The sequence below is a fragment of the Garra rufa genome, chromosome 18, assembly GCF_049309525.1.
Source record: "Garra rufa chromosome 18, GarRuf1.0, whole genome shotgun sequence".
Lineage (NCBI taxonomy): Eukaryota > Metazoa > Chordata > Actinopteri > Cypriniformes > Cyprinidae > Garra > Garra rufa.
This window is the reverse complement of record NC_133378.1, coordinates 42245709-42261511: the sequence shown is the minus strand read 5'-3', so window position 1 is coordinate 42261511 and position 15803 is coordinate 42245709.

Genomic DNA, 15803 nt, shown 5'->3' with positions numbered 1-15803 from the left:
AAAAGTGCACTTTTAAATAAACAAGGATAATAGATGCACTTGTGGAGGTAGAAAAGTTCTTTAAGGGATTGTTTTTAATACTGATTTAATGCAAAATAAAGGCACGAGAGCCATGCTCAAATACTTGATCATTTGAAGCAGTTGAGTGAAATCAGGTGAGACCTCAAACTTAGCCATTTTTAAATCAAATGGTTTGGTGAAAAGTACCAGAGAGGTAGATTGTGAACTACATATGATCGAATCTGTCTTCTTTCTCATTGTCCAGGATAGACCAGGACACTCGACTTTTAATTAATTTTAATTTTTTTGTTGTTGTTGTTTTTTTGGCGCCAGAGATTGCATAATAAGTTATTTATACAAAGTCAGCTATTATTGGCATCTCATCCTTCTGTCTATGAAACAAAACAAATTCGCCCCATGGGTTTAGAAAAGTGTCCTTGAAACAAAAACAAATTAGACCCTTTGAACTAATAATCTAACTCTGATTGAACTAACTGAACTATTTTGTTTTTGTATTGTATTTAGTAAAACTTGGCTAAATTTTGTTCAGATTCATTCATTAATATACAACATCCACACTAACCTTTCACCTACATAGAAAATGTAGTGGAGGTGATTGAGAGGATTAAAAAGTATAACGAATATGTCTATTGCAATAAATTCATGTACGTTGTAATTTTGTTCTGCGGCACAGGGAACAGTTAAAGGACCGACTGACAGCGTATGTCAAGGACACGCTCAATTACATTGAGACTGTAAGGGACTTCTGTGACCAAGAACCAAAATGGACCTGTGAGAGAAAGGCAGAGCTTGAGAAGCTGAGAGACATCAATGAAAATCAGAAGAAGGAGAATCTGGACACCATTCTCAAAGACACATTAAAGGGGCTGAAGAAACTTGAACCTTTCCTGGATGCAGTGGAGAAGCTGACACTGACCTCACGCCACGTCTTCAGAGAAAAGATATTCCTGCTGTGGGGAAAGAGCCCTGAATGTGTGCAGTCAGTCATTAAACTTGCCAGAATACATGCCCCTGTCCTCATCCTCTTTAAAAGAAATGCAGAAACCTTCTTCCAGCCTCTACTCCATAACGTGAATGTCCTGATCTTTCAGCTAAACAACTATGTCCTCAAAACAGAACAACTTTGTGAGAGAATAAGACAAAGGTGAGTTCTGACTTCTTGTTAAAATAAATAATTTGTTACAATTCTGCCATAATTTTTGGCAGGCAAAGTAAATAGTTAGTAAATAGTGGCAGGAAATATGAAAATGGCTATTTTTGCATATAACTTCTCTATGGTTTGGCCAAAAATCAAATTAATGTATTATCACAAAATTTAGTGTGTGCCTTCGGCTCCCCTGACAGTGCTCAAAAGGTTTGGAGGCAGCGCCAACATAAAGAAATTTTGAAAAATGCTAATAACTTTTGTTTAGATTAGCCTATTGTAATGAAACTGGTCTTAATATATCCCCTGGTCATGCCAAGAACATTGATACCAATTATGCCATAATTGGATGAACTTCCTGTCCGCTATTTTGATTCATGTTGAAAACTTACTTTTGCTAACTCCTCCTAAACCGTTACTCCGATTTTCACCAAATTTGAATCGCATCATCTTCAGACCATGCTGACAAAAAATAGATTTTGTGTCGATGCCCAGTAGGAAACAGTTTTCGTTTAACACATCAACAAATTTGCTGGAGAGATGCCAAACTGCATCTGAGGCTGCATCTCTGCAAAGCTTTTGACATATTTGCTCTAAACCTTGTGCCATTGTCAGGCCCGGATTGGCTAATCGGGAGGACCGGGAGAATTCCCGGTGGGCCGGTCCGTTTTTTTGGCCGCGAGGGCCGGTGTCCCTAGCTGCCTGCACTCATAGCAGTCGCCAGGGGCGGACTGTCCATCGGGAGAATTTTTGGCCCGCTACCCTCCAATTTTTATTATTATTATTTAATATTGTTGTTGTTGTTTTTGTTGCCGGCCTAATGTACTAAAGTGGTTATTTCAGAATTAGCCATTCAATAATAAAACTCTAATAAATCATAAATCGGTTAGTCTTGACTGGCACGCGTTTCGTCTCGCTCGCGCTCCGCGCATCCGCGCGTCCGCCGTCCGCCAAAACGACGCGAGACTGAAGTAGAAGTGCCCAGGTGGAGCAGAGAGACAAATCTGTCCTGTTTAGGACCTAAAGCGCAGGTCTGTTACATCTGTAAACAGACTATTGTAGTTTTGTCTTTGTTTACTTAAGTATTGAACTGCTAACAAATGTTAATCTATAAAAAATATCGTTTTAAAACAGGTTTAGGGAGCTACCCTTATAAAAATTAACTGTGGTTTTACAAAACATGTTTACTATAGTTATACAATAATTATACAATATACAATGGTTTTGCTACACTATACTTTCACCATGGTATAAAATTATGATTATACTAATGGGAATCAATCCTAAAAAAAACCCCCAAAAAACATGGTTACTATGTTTACCATAGGCTCAATAATATCATGGTTAATTTTCCTTAGGGCCAAACATGACCCATGATAATGCAAAACATGTTTAGTTTTAAGATTTTTTAATAAAGATATATTCAAGATGTAGCTAATTTTTGTTGTTTTAATTTTAATATTACGACAATAACACATGGTCCTAATGTAGTGGCCCTCTTTTTTCTGTTGCCCTTTTTTCTATCAAATGTTTTAGTACTAATCATAAATTATATATAATTTTGAAAGCTTAGAAGCTCAAGAACCATCCTGGTGGCTGTCTCCTCCCCCTTAGCAGCAATGTCAAGTGTCATTTTACAAAATCACAACTTTTTACAATCTTGACAAAAACATGTCTTTAAAAAGGTCTCAGTATTTCTGCAATAATCTGCTGATTGTCTTCTTTAAAAAAGACCAACCTTAGATCTGTACTGTATAGGTGGTTGTAAAGGTCGAGATGTTTATGAAAAAAGTGACAGATACAAGAAAATTTGTTTAAAAAGTAAACACACATGAGAGACAGAGAGATTAAAAGAGATTAAAAGGCAAATTGGAAGTTCAAGAGATAGCATTTAATTATTTTACCCAGTTGATTTCAACTTTTCTTTATGTGATGATGAAAAATATTGTTGTCCAGGGTTTCAAATTTTGGTGTGGAATGGCCTGGATAAGTGTGAGATTTCCCGGCCTGAAATTTTGTCTCAGTCCGCCCCTGGTTAACGTCAAGCTAGTTAGGAGCAGTGCAAAACAACGATGTCTGCAAATCACCGTTCATGTTTATGTATCAAACCTTTTCTTGTACTGTTGCTCTTCAGCAGCAGCAGCCTCTAGTCCAGTTTGCTGCTAAGAGTGAAAAGCCAGGCCCCGTAACATTACCAAGCACCAGTCATGAGCCCAACACACTAGAATGGGCAGGTAGGACAGTGCAATACTTGTTCTATTCTTTATTTGTGTTTAAGGACTGAACAATTTTGCACAGAATATATATTCAGATATTGCAGAAAAGGACATTGTGATGTTTAAAAGAATAGTGTTAGACATTTACCCTTTAATGTTCTCATTTATGAAAAATATTTGAACTTATAAAGCAGCTGTTTACTTGAAAAAGACATGATAGTGTCATTAGAAAGTTTAATACATTTTATTTTAATCTTTATTTTATACATATAGCTTAATATACATTTGTATTTATTTGATATTTTTTCATTTCAAGGTTTGGATATTTATGAGCACTAATTCTAACAGAAAATAGATACTGATACTGTTAAACATTATATTGTGTTAACTGTTCAAATAAAGCTTCACTGTGAAGCAACACTTAGGCTACTGTATTTGCACTGAATTGGAAATGACGTCATTTTAATATAGTCAGTCTTGAACTAAAGTGGGCCGGTCTAAGGCTTGAAACTCCAGGGCTGAAAAGGAGTCCCACTCCGGCCCTGGCCATTGTCATCTCACTCTGACCACGCCACATCAATTTGGTAACCTATTGGTCAAGAGTAGTAAACCATTCATTACCCTTTAATCATTAAATTTCCAAAAATGGTAATAATTATTGATTGTATTAACCTGGTCTCAAAATATTCCTTGGGTCATGTCGACAACTCGCGATCCGGATGAAATGAAGCCAAGGTACAGATCCGGACCGCGGTCTAGTGACCACGGATCACAAGGTTTGGTAGAAAGTGGGTCATTCCTGTTATACAGTGACTTTTCTGTCTCTATGATTTATATATTTTCTCTAAAATGACTCACTTATTTATAAAAAAACTGATACAAGGAAAATTATACATTTACGTCTTCTTTTTCCTGTAAACAGAGATAAAGGCATTCGAAATACAATTTTGTATTGTAGAAATACAAGCACATACCAATTATTCCATGATCGGCCGTACTTCCTGTCCTCCATTTAGATTTTGTTTCAAATTTACTTTTTCAAACTCCTCCTTGACCGTTGGTCAGATTTTCACCAAAATCAAGCCAGATCATTTTTGGACTGTGCTGACAAAGTTATGGATTCTGTGTTGATAGATGAAACCGTTTTCGTGTAGCAATTCAACAAATTTAAGACATGATGCAGACTACGTCTAATGGCTGTAAATCTCTGCAAAGCTTTGCCATATTGACACCAAACTTTGTGTGTGTAAGAGATTGTTTTTATAATTTTTCAGCTATTTTGACTAAAATCTTCCTAAAATGGCTTTAATGACTCATTGTTGCAGTTGGTCTGCCGCTCCATGCCATTCTTAGATCCCTAATTTGCCTCTGATTGTGCTTGGCCCCATAATTGATGCTTGAAGCTCTATTTTTTATTGTTATTATTTATTTATTTATTATTATTGTTTTACATTTTTCTTTATTTACTGTGTCCCCCATGGCGAGGGAAGGCAAGAAAGTTTCTCACCTTCCATAATAGACTACAATTTCAATGAGACCGTTGAATCATTACCATTGTTTGTATGTTATTGCTCCCGCTACAACAATCCAGCCACAACGATTATTTAAATTTAGCGCGTCGCATGTAGTTAGGAAACAGTATAAAGCGCAATACGTTGACTTAACTTTAAAAAATTGAGGCAACCCATTGCTTTAAAATTAAGTAAATAAACTTCATTCATAATTTAAAAAATAAGTTGGGTGAACTTGACAATTCTGAGTTAAATTGACAAATTAGTTATTAAAAAGAAAGAAAATGTGTTGTGGTCCCTTTTTATTTTTAAGTTGGACTAACTTAAATTAATTTAATTGCGATTACTTAAACTTAAGTTAATCTGAGTTCTGTCTATGTCCAACTTATTTACAATTTACTTGTGACTGATGTGATGAAAAATTAAAAATAAAGGCTAATAATTAGATTAAAATTTTTAATCTAATTAATTACATGATGTTTTGATTCATCAATTTTATTCATCGCAAAAATTTAACTGTGAAAATATTCACAAAACATTATTTAAAGCTATTTTTGTGTTAAATGAGAAAGTATCAAGTAGACGTTACAAATTGTAGTATTTTGAAATATTTTATTTGATTCAGCAGAAAATGTATTAAACATAAATGTCACGGATTGGCCAGGTTCTACTCCCTCACTCACACAACGATCACAGTCACCTGATTACTAATCAGACGCACCTGCAGCCAATCACCAGCACCACATAAAAACACACCACACACCTCACTCAGTGTCCGGGCTCGTTTGCACGAAGCGGACTCATAGTGTTTCTCTGTCGAGTGCACTAAACTTCAAGAATATACTTACCTTGCTACTTACCTGTTGAATCTTACCTGCTTCTCGTTTGTTCCAGTTAAAAGTCAGTTCTCTGTTCCAGTCAGCGGTGTGCCAGCCGCAAGCCTGTCTGTCTGCCTCCAACGGTGTGTGTGTGTGTGTGGTCCTCCTCCCGTCGTTCCTGGAAAGGATAAGGATATCATCAGAACTGTATTCTATTCATCAAGAACTATATCTGGACTGTATACTTACCCGGTTCTACACGTCATCATCTCCATACCGCTCTGCTGAAAATAAACTATTGTTATTCATTACACTTACCTCTCTTGTTTGGTCTGCTTCCGTAACAGTTAGCCCGGACCAAGACAGCAATCAGCACGAGCAATATGGATCCATTTCAAGAGCTGGTGGACTCACTCAGGAAGGTTTTGTTGGCTAGTCACACCACCACTCCATCTTCAGTTCGTCCCACAGCACCACCGGCACCCAGCACTTCTTTGGTCCCCGTCAATGTTCCTTCCAGTCCCATGGCCCGACCAGCGCCCTACTCTGGCGGGGCGGAGGAGTGCAGCGGATTTCTGTTACAATGTTCACTGATTTTCACAATGCAACCTGCTCTCTATCCCACAGATTCTTCAAAGATCGCCTTCATCACGTCTCTGCTTACAGGACCAGCGCTCAAATGGGCGGACACGTTATATCAACAGGCCGGGCCGGCCACCCAATCAATCCAGACCTTCGTCGCTCATTTTAAAGAGGTGTTTGGACGTTCTGATGCAGAAGTCTCTGCAGGGGAACAATTGTATCATCTCAAACAGGGAAGTATGACGACTCAAGATTACTCCCTGCGCTTTCGCACTCTGGCCGCTGCCAGCGGATGGAATGAGCGATCGTTACTGACCACGTACCGGCTTGGTCTGGAACCCAATCTCCGGATGCAGTTAGCGGCCTTGGATGATTCTATGGGATTGGAGAAATTCATTCAGCAGTCACTTCGTTGTTCAGATCGTCTAAAATCCTACCAAGATCAGTCCGCCACTACTGCACTCCTCCGACCAGTAACATCCGCCAGCCCTCCAGAACCAGAACCAATGATCCTGGAGTCAGGAAAGATCTCTGCAGCTGAGCGACAGAGAAGGCTGACCCGGGGTCTTTGCATGTACTGTGGGGCTGCGGGGCACGTTCGACTCAACTGTCCTCTACGCCCTGTACGATCTTTGGTGAGTGTAATACGTTCTGAATTGGATAACATGCATCCTCTGACTACCAATGTTCAGTTAACTACCCACGCTTGTGTTACAGTCGCAGCCCTCATCGACTCCGGGTCAGCGGGAAATTTCATCTCGAACACCCTCTGTCGCCAGCTCCAGCTACGCACCCAAGCCTCAACCACCATCTACCAGATTCAACCTATAACAAACCGGATCAGCTCACGGACCCGTATTCACCGGAAATGTGAACCCATCATCCTACAGATCGGAGTTTTACACCGTGAGGAGATTCAGTTTCTGGTTCTGGAGGGAGCCACTATGGACATCATCTTAGGGCGCCCGTGGCTGGTGAAGCATGATCCCATCCTCTCTTGGGGCACTGGAGAGGTGATAAAATGGGGAAAAGAATGTACCACCCAATGCTTCCCAGATCTTCCACGTCCTAGACACAAGCTATTACCTGTCAACGTCACCTCCGTCGAAAGTCCTGTTGAGAAACAGTCAGTCCAGATTCCTACCATTTACTCGTCATTTCAAGACGTCTTCTGCCCCAAGAGAGCTTCCCAGCTGCCTCCACATCGGCCATGGGACTGCGCTATTGACCTAGTTCCGGATGCTCCAATGCCCAGAGGTAAGATCTACCCGCTGTCGCTTCCGGAGACCAAGGCAATGGAGGAGTACATACAGGAGGCTCTCGATCAGGGTTACATCCGACCATCCACATCACCCGCAGCATCCAGCTTTTTCTTCATGGCAAAGAAGGATGGAGGGCTGCGGCCATGCATCGATTATCGCATACTCAATCAAGGCACCATCAAGTTCCGGTATCCCCTTCCTCTCGTCCCTGCGGCCCTCGAACAACTACGCACAGCCAAGGTGTTTACGAAGTTGGACCTCCGCAGCGCGTATAACCTCGTGAGGATACGTGAGGGGGACGAGTGGAAGACTGCCTTCGTGACCCCTACTGGCCACTACGAGTACTTGGTCATGCCCTATGGATTGGTCAACGCCCCCTCCGTATTTCAGAACTTCATTCACGAGGTACTCCGGGAGTTTCTGCACCACTTCGTCATCGTCTATATAGACGATATTTTGATCTACTCCCGGAGTGAGGCCGAACATCGCCTCCACGTTGCGGAGGTCCTTCAAAGATTACGGGAACACCACCTGTATCTCAAGGCGGAAAAGTGTTCATTTCACCTATCAGCAGTACACTTCCTTGGCTACATCATCGACCAGAAGGGGGTTCGTATGGACGAGAGGAAGGTGTCTGCAGTTGTATCCTGGCCAGAACCCACCACCATTAAAGAGCTTCAACGATTCCTAGGTTTCGCCAATTTCTACCGCCGGTTTAGCAAAAACTACAGCATCATCACTGCTCCACTTACCAGTCTACTCAAAGGAAAACCACGAACCCTGCTCTGGAACCCTGACTCGGCTGCAGCCTTCCAGAACCTCAAAGACGCATTTACTCAGGCACCTCTTCTAACCCATCCCGACCCTGATCTCCCTTTCGTGGTGGAGGTGGACGCCTCTACTACCGGCGTGGGAGGGATTCTGTCACAGCATCATGGTACTCCTCCATTGCTTCATCCCTGTGCCTACTACTCCCGGAAGCTCAGCCCAGCGGAGAGGAACTATGACATCGGCAACCGCGAGCTCCTAGCCATCAAGCTCGCTCTGGAGGAGTGGCGACATTGGTTGGAAGGATCCAACCACACGTTCCAGGTGATTACAGATCACAAGAACCTTCAGTACCTCCGAGACGCCAAACGGCTCTGTCCCCGTCAGGCAAGATGGTCCCTGTTCTTTTCCCGATTCAACTTCACCATAACCTACCGGCCAGGATCCAAGAATACCCGAGCTGATGCTCTGTCACGCATCCATGATTCCCACGACTTGCCTGACACACCCACGACCATAATTCCCGAAAACATCATCGTTCAACCCATTGAATGGACGAATCCTCCAGCTGTCGCCACTCCGGAACCCAGATCTCCGCCGGGCTGTCCACCAGGTCGAAGATTCATCCCTAGGACCCAGCGGGTAGATCTAATCCATTCTACACATACCTCTCTGGGCACTGGACATCCAGGGGCCAACAACACTCTCTCGCTGCTGACGGACCGCTTCTGGTGGCCGCACATGGCAAGGGATGTGAGAAGGTATGTCCAGGGATGTAAAGAGTGTGCGATGTCCAAGAGTCCACGTCATCTGCCTGCTGGGAAACTCCATCCCTTGCCTGTGCCGAACCGCCCCTGGTCACACCTGGGAGTTGACTTCATGACCGATCTCCCCTCATCTGACGGTAACACCTGTATCTTTGTCATAGTTGACCGATTTTCAAAATTCTGCCGGCTAATACCTCTGAAAGGTCTTCCCACAGCCCTAGAGTCTGCCGAACTGCTCTTCAACAAAGTCTTCAGGTACTATGGCATTCCGGAGGACATCGTCTCAGACAGGGGTCCACAGTTTATTTCACGGGTGTGGAAGTCTTTTCTCAAACTCCTAGGTGTGACCGTTAGCCTCTCCTCTGGATACCACCTGAGACCAACGGGCAGACGGAGAGGAAAATCCAGGAGGTGGGGCGGTTCCTCCGAACATTCTGTCATGGTCACCAGGACTCCTGGAACCAGTTCCTGGGTTGGGCAGAATACGCCCAAAATTCACTGCGGCAACCTACCACAGGACTCACGCCATTCCAATGTGTGCTCGGCTTCCAACCACCTCTCTTCCCCTGGAATGGCGAACCATCACAGGTGCCCGCAGTGGATTACTGGTTCCGGGAGAGTGAGAGAGTCTGGGACGAGGCTCACCATCATCTTCAAAGGGCAGTGCGCAGAACAAAAACCACTGCTGATCAGAAGAGGATTCCTGGTCCCACATACACTCCTGGGCAGAAAGTCTGGCTTTCCACAAGAGACATCCGTCTGCGCCTGCCCTCGAAGAAATTGAGTCCCAGGTTTGTTGGCCCCTTCACCATCATGGAACAGGTCAACCCCATCAACTACAGACTCCAATTACCATCACAGTACCGTATCCACCCCACATTTCACGTTTCTTTGCTCAAACCCTTTCATCCACCTGTGATTCCCTCCACAGAACCTGGTCAAGAAGAGGAACCCCCTCCCCCCTTGGTCCTGGAAGAGGGATCCATCTACTCGGTCCGAGAAATCCTTCAGTCCCGACGTCGTGGTGGTAATCTGGAGTATCTTGTCGACTGGGAAGGCTACGGACCAGAGGAGAGGTCGTGGGTATCCAGAGTCGACATTCTAGATCCAGCTCTCATGGAGGAATTCCACCGTAACCATCCTGAATGTCCAGCCCCACGAGGACGAGGTAGACCACCACGACGTCGGAGGCCTCGGCCCTCAGGAGCGGGCCCTGGGGAGGGGGGGTAATGTCACGGATTAGCCAGGTTCTACTCCCTCACTCACACAACGATCACAGTCACCTGATTACTAATCAGACGCACCTGCAGCCAATCACCAGCACCACATAAAAACACACCACACACCACACACCTCACTCAGTGTCCGGGCTCGTTTGCACGAAGCGGACTCATAGTGTTTCTCTGTCGAGTGCACTAAACTTCAAGAATATACTTACCTTGCTACTTACCTGTTGAATCTTACCTGCTTCTCGTTTGTTCCAGTTAAAAGTCAGTTCTCTGTTCCAGTCAGCGGTGTGCCAGCCGCAAGCCTGTCTGTCTGCCTCCAACGGTGTGTGTGTGTGTGTGGTCCTCCTCCCGTCGTTCCTGGAAAGGATAAGGATATCATCAGAACTGTATTCTATTCATCAAGAACTATATCTGGACTGTATACTTACCCGGTTCTACACGTCATCATCTCCATACCGCTCTGCTGAAAATAAACTATTGTTATTCATTACACTTACCTCTCTTGTTTGGTCTGCTTCCGTAACAATAAACATTTAGGTTGCATTGGCCTAATGTAAACTATGGAACATAAAGAAAAATAATTTGAGAAACATCTTAGTATTTTTTGTTACCAACAGTCTTCAAAATGCTTTCTTTTTACGTTCCATAAAAGAAAGGAGGGTGAGTAAATGATGACAGAATTTAACTTTTTTGGATGAACATATCCCTTCATTGTTTTTATTTTTATTATTATATAATATCATGTCATATTGTTGCTGCAAAGACATAGACAAAACACATACAGGGGCATTTTTTATTCCAGTAAAATATGCATTGTGTGAAAAGATGCAGCTTAAAACCATACAGTCATTGTTGGAAAGGGTTCAAATGCACATAAATGCTGAAATAACACAGAAACTTTGGGACCTGAAGGATTTTTCTGAAGAACAGCGGGCAGTTTAACTGGTCAGGTATTTTAGTAACTTACTTTAATCACCTTAAGTGCATAACTAGAACAATAGCAAAAATAATAGAGAACAAAATGTAAGGAAGATATTAAAACAAATTAAATAAAAACTAAGTAAATAGCATGACATAACATGAACCAGAGGAGAGAAATTATACAAGGTTACACACTGAAAGCAATTTTTGACTTTTTTTTAATGCACATCAAAGACTAAACCTAAGAATTCATAATCAACTGTAGAAAAACGTTCAGACGAATGTCCGTTTTTCAAATGCAAGTAGCAATTAGTGAATTTCTTGTGATTAATTGTATTCAAATTAATTCATTAATATACATACTAGCCACCTATATATAAAATGGAGTGGAGCTGGATGAGAGGATTAAAAAATTTACATTAAAATTTACGTTATTTTGTTTTGCGGCACAGGGAACAGTTAAAGGACCGACTGACAGCGTATGTCGAGGACACACTCAATTACATTGAGACAGTAAGGGACTTCTGTGACCAAGAACAAATATGGACCTCTGAGAGAAAGGCAGAGCTTGAGAAGCTGAGAGACATCAATGAAAATCAGCAGGAAAAGAATCTGGATGCCGTCCTAAAAGACACATTAAATGGGCTGAAGAAACTTGAATCTTTCCTGCAGTGGAGAAGCTGACACTGACCTCATTCCACGTCTTCAGCAAAAAGATATTCCTGCTGCGGGGAAAGAGCCCTGAAAGTGTGCAGTCAGTAATTAACTACTGCCAGAATAAATGCTCGACTCCGTCCTCATCCACTTTAAAAGAAATGCTGAAACCTTCTTTCAGCCTCTACTCCATAACGTGATTGTCCTGATCTTTCAGCTACACAACTATGTCAAAAAAAACAGAACAACTTTGTAGGAGAATGAGACAAAGGTGAGGTTCAATTCCTGTTAAAAAATAAATAGTTTGCTTAAAAGGCAAATGTAATTTTGATCTTGTATGACTTTCTTTTGTCCTACTTGTTTGTTTGTTTTTTGCAATGAAAAGACTTGGGATCGACATTTTTGAATTTTGAGGGGTGAATTCACTCACTAGGGCTGCTCTGGACTAAAGATGTTTCTGGTCGACTAGTAGTAAGCGTTAGTAGTAGTGACACTTTTATTAACAAACCATAATACCATTTATAACCATAATAATGAGCCTTTAATTGCCCACATAGCCGAATACATGCTCAAGTGCACGCAAAAAAAGCACACCGGCTGAAAATATTCTAATAATAAAAAGTAAGGAGGCTGCTTTAATGTTTTAATAATTTACTGATAAACTACTGCTTCACTGACTTGTCTTATCTCCGCAGTAGTGAAGTGTCTGTATGCATGTTTCATATGGATTACATGATCTGAGAATATCCATTTTCTCTTTGAATTGGTCCATTTAAAAGTAGACATTTCACTCTCTATAAATTTTTAATGTCTGTACGGCAAGTATACACAAAGTTTCTGAGTTTCATGCTCAAGTTTACAGAGACAGAGAAGGCAGAAAGCCCGTCCTGTTACGCCTGTTTGACACATACTCCGTCTGCAGTGTGCATGCAGTAATGCGCTGCTTATTTTTTCCGCAGCCATGTTAACGGATAAGAGCGTTCACATTGCACGTGGTTGCGGTCCAGCAGCGCGTTCCAGAAGTGCAGCGATCGTTTCCGCACAGAGTATATTTTTTGCTGTGCTGCATGCCCTGAATTAAAGTGATAGCGCATTGTTCACTGTAAAATAAACATGATTGATAGGGAAATGTAGTGATCACACCTCAAATGCAAATAAATAAAGTCTACCCTCACAGTCAACATGTGGCTTTTTGGCTAGGTTTAAAACAAGGAAAAGTGCACTTTTAAATAAACAAGGATAATAGATGCACTTGTGGAGGTAGAAAAGTTCTTTAAGGGATTGTTTTTAATACTGATTTAATGCAAAATAAAGGCACGAGAGCCATGCTCAAATACTTGATCATTTGAAGCAGTTGAGTGAAATCAGGTGAGACCTCAAACTTAGCCATTTTTAAATCAAATGGTTTGGTGAAAAGTACCAGAGAGGTAGATTGTGAACTACATATGATCGAATCTGTCTTCTTTCTCATTGTCCAGGATAGACCAGGACACTCGACTTTTAATTAATTTTAATTTTTTTGTTGTTGTTGTTTTTTTGGCGCCAGAGATTGCATAATAAGTTATTTATACAAAGTCAGCTATTATTGGCATCTCATCCTTCTGTCTATGAAACAAAACAAATTCGCCCCATGGGTTTAGAAAAGCGTCCTTGAAACAAAAACAAATTAGACCCTTTGAACTAATAATCTAACTCTGATTGAACTAACTGAACTATTTTGTTTTTGTATTGTATTTAGTAGACGGCCCTTAGACTATATATTTGTGATTTCGTTTCACTGTCAAGGCTTGATGACTGCGTGTATTTTTTTTACTTCTTTAACTGCTGCAGTTGTGCTGCTCACGTGTTTCTCCTATTGATTTCTATGCAGTACAGCTGAGGGAGGGACATTAACTCAAGGGCGATAGTCCTGTATAAATACCAGAACAGAAACAGAAAACTCCCATTTAGGTTCTAACTTTCACTTTGTATGGTTTTTTTTGTGTGTGATTTCTCAATCCGAATTTGATCAAACAAAGACATGGCCATCAGGTGAGTCGACAATTTCAGTGCAATATCTGCAGACAGGCATGAGAGCTTAAATATACTGCTTGATTTTGTATGAGCTTTGCATGGAAAATATGTCAAACAAACAGAAAAAGACTCAAGTTCACTGTTTAAGAAAAATAATCCGACAATACTACTAAACGTGGAAATGTCATGTTGAAAGATATTACAGATTGTTTTACATGCAGTAGCCTAGATCATATCAGATTGCAGAAAGATCAACAACACACTGTAAACGGAACGCGTGCATGACGCGTACAGCTGTGTTGTGACGCGCGGCTCGTTTAGAAATGGGCAAATAATTTAAATGCTATTACTGTAAGACTCAAGGTCAAGGTCCGGGTCAGTGTGAGGATCACTGTCAGTTAGGTCGTAGCTAAATACAGCACTGTTAGTGAAATGTTTGATTTACCTTAAAGTGACATTTGTTTATTCACAAAAAAAGTCTTTAAATTCTGGACCCTTTGACAGTGAGGGGTTGGTCTTTTGAACGCGTCTGTAGGCTATATATAGTGCATTTAACTGCATTGTGGACCAGAGGCGTCAGTTCTTTTAAGGTCAGTCAAGTCATACAGAAAGTGAAAGTGAAACAAGTAAAAACTGATGAAGCTTCCGGCATCTGACGCTCAGAGGTTGCATAGCATTTTCCGTCATTTTGACGGACAGGGTCATAAAAATTCCGTCATAATCCATCATTACCTGTCATTTTCATTTTCATTTTTTAATTATAAAAACACATTTAATTGCATTTATTTTTGTTCACATTTTCATTTTTAATTATGAACCTACTTGACGATATAGGCTTATGCATTTATTTAGAAGAGAACAAATGAACAGATGAGACTGACTAACTTTTCATGTTCAACCCCACACCCCACAGTGACAGCTATTTTAAAGGTGCCATAGAATGGAAAACGTCTCAGGTTACGCATGTAACGTATGTATTATGCCCCGTGTCTAGGGTACGTTAAGGGCATAATAGAAAGAACAGTTGTGGTGCTGGATTCCCAAATCACTCCGGTCAGGGACCAAACAAGCACACCAGTTAGATACAAAATTGTGATGTTTATTAGAGATTAAATGTGAAACACAGAGAACATCTCTTCGGGGTGGCCACAGGCCAACATAACACACAAAAGGAATCTAGAAAAGGAAAAAGAGAAACTAAATAACCTAATTGCACTGAAAGAAAAAGTACAGCAAGCTTACCTAACTGCCTAACCAAAAACAGACCCTAACAGGTTTACACAAAAGAAAAAGGCAGGACACCCCTTCGCTCTGTTTCACAAGGTGTGCTATAAATCTAACAAGGAATAAAAACTAACATTTAGCCACACAAATGTTAGCACTAAACATTGGTTTGGCCGGAGGAGGAGGAAATCCAGGAGCTCCGAACTCGAACACGTTCGCACCAACAATGAGCTCGCCGGAGATAGATCAGAAATCTACCCAGATTAGACTCCCAAGTAGACTTATAAGGCTGAGAGCTCTTATAAGAATGGAGGTCTCAAGTAATAACCCTCTTGATGAGGGGAGACCTGCTACACTCACGCTTTGAAAGAAGCGGAGCTTTCTGAGAACGGAGACTTCATAAAAGACTCTCTAAATGAGAGGAAGCCTGCGATGCTCAATTGGTCCCAAACCCCTGCGCACAGGGAGGAACGTGAGTTCGTATGCTCTAAAGGACCCTTTCCTCAGAAAGGGGAGCACTGGGTGCCTTATAGAATTCTGAGAGCTCCAGAATTACATTATGAGGCCAGCTTCCTTGCCCTGAGACCAGGGGGGGGAAACCGTCCAAATGGTTTTGACTTGTTCTCCGGCCGAGAGGGCGCTCATTAGGGACCCTTTCCTCAGAAAGGGGAGA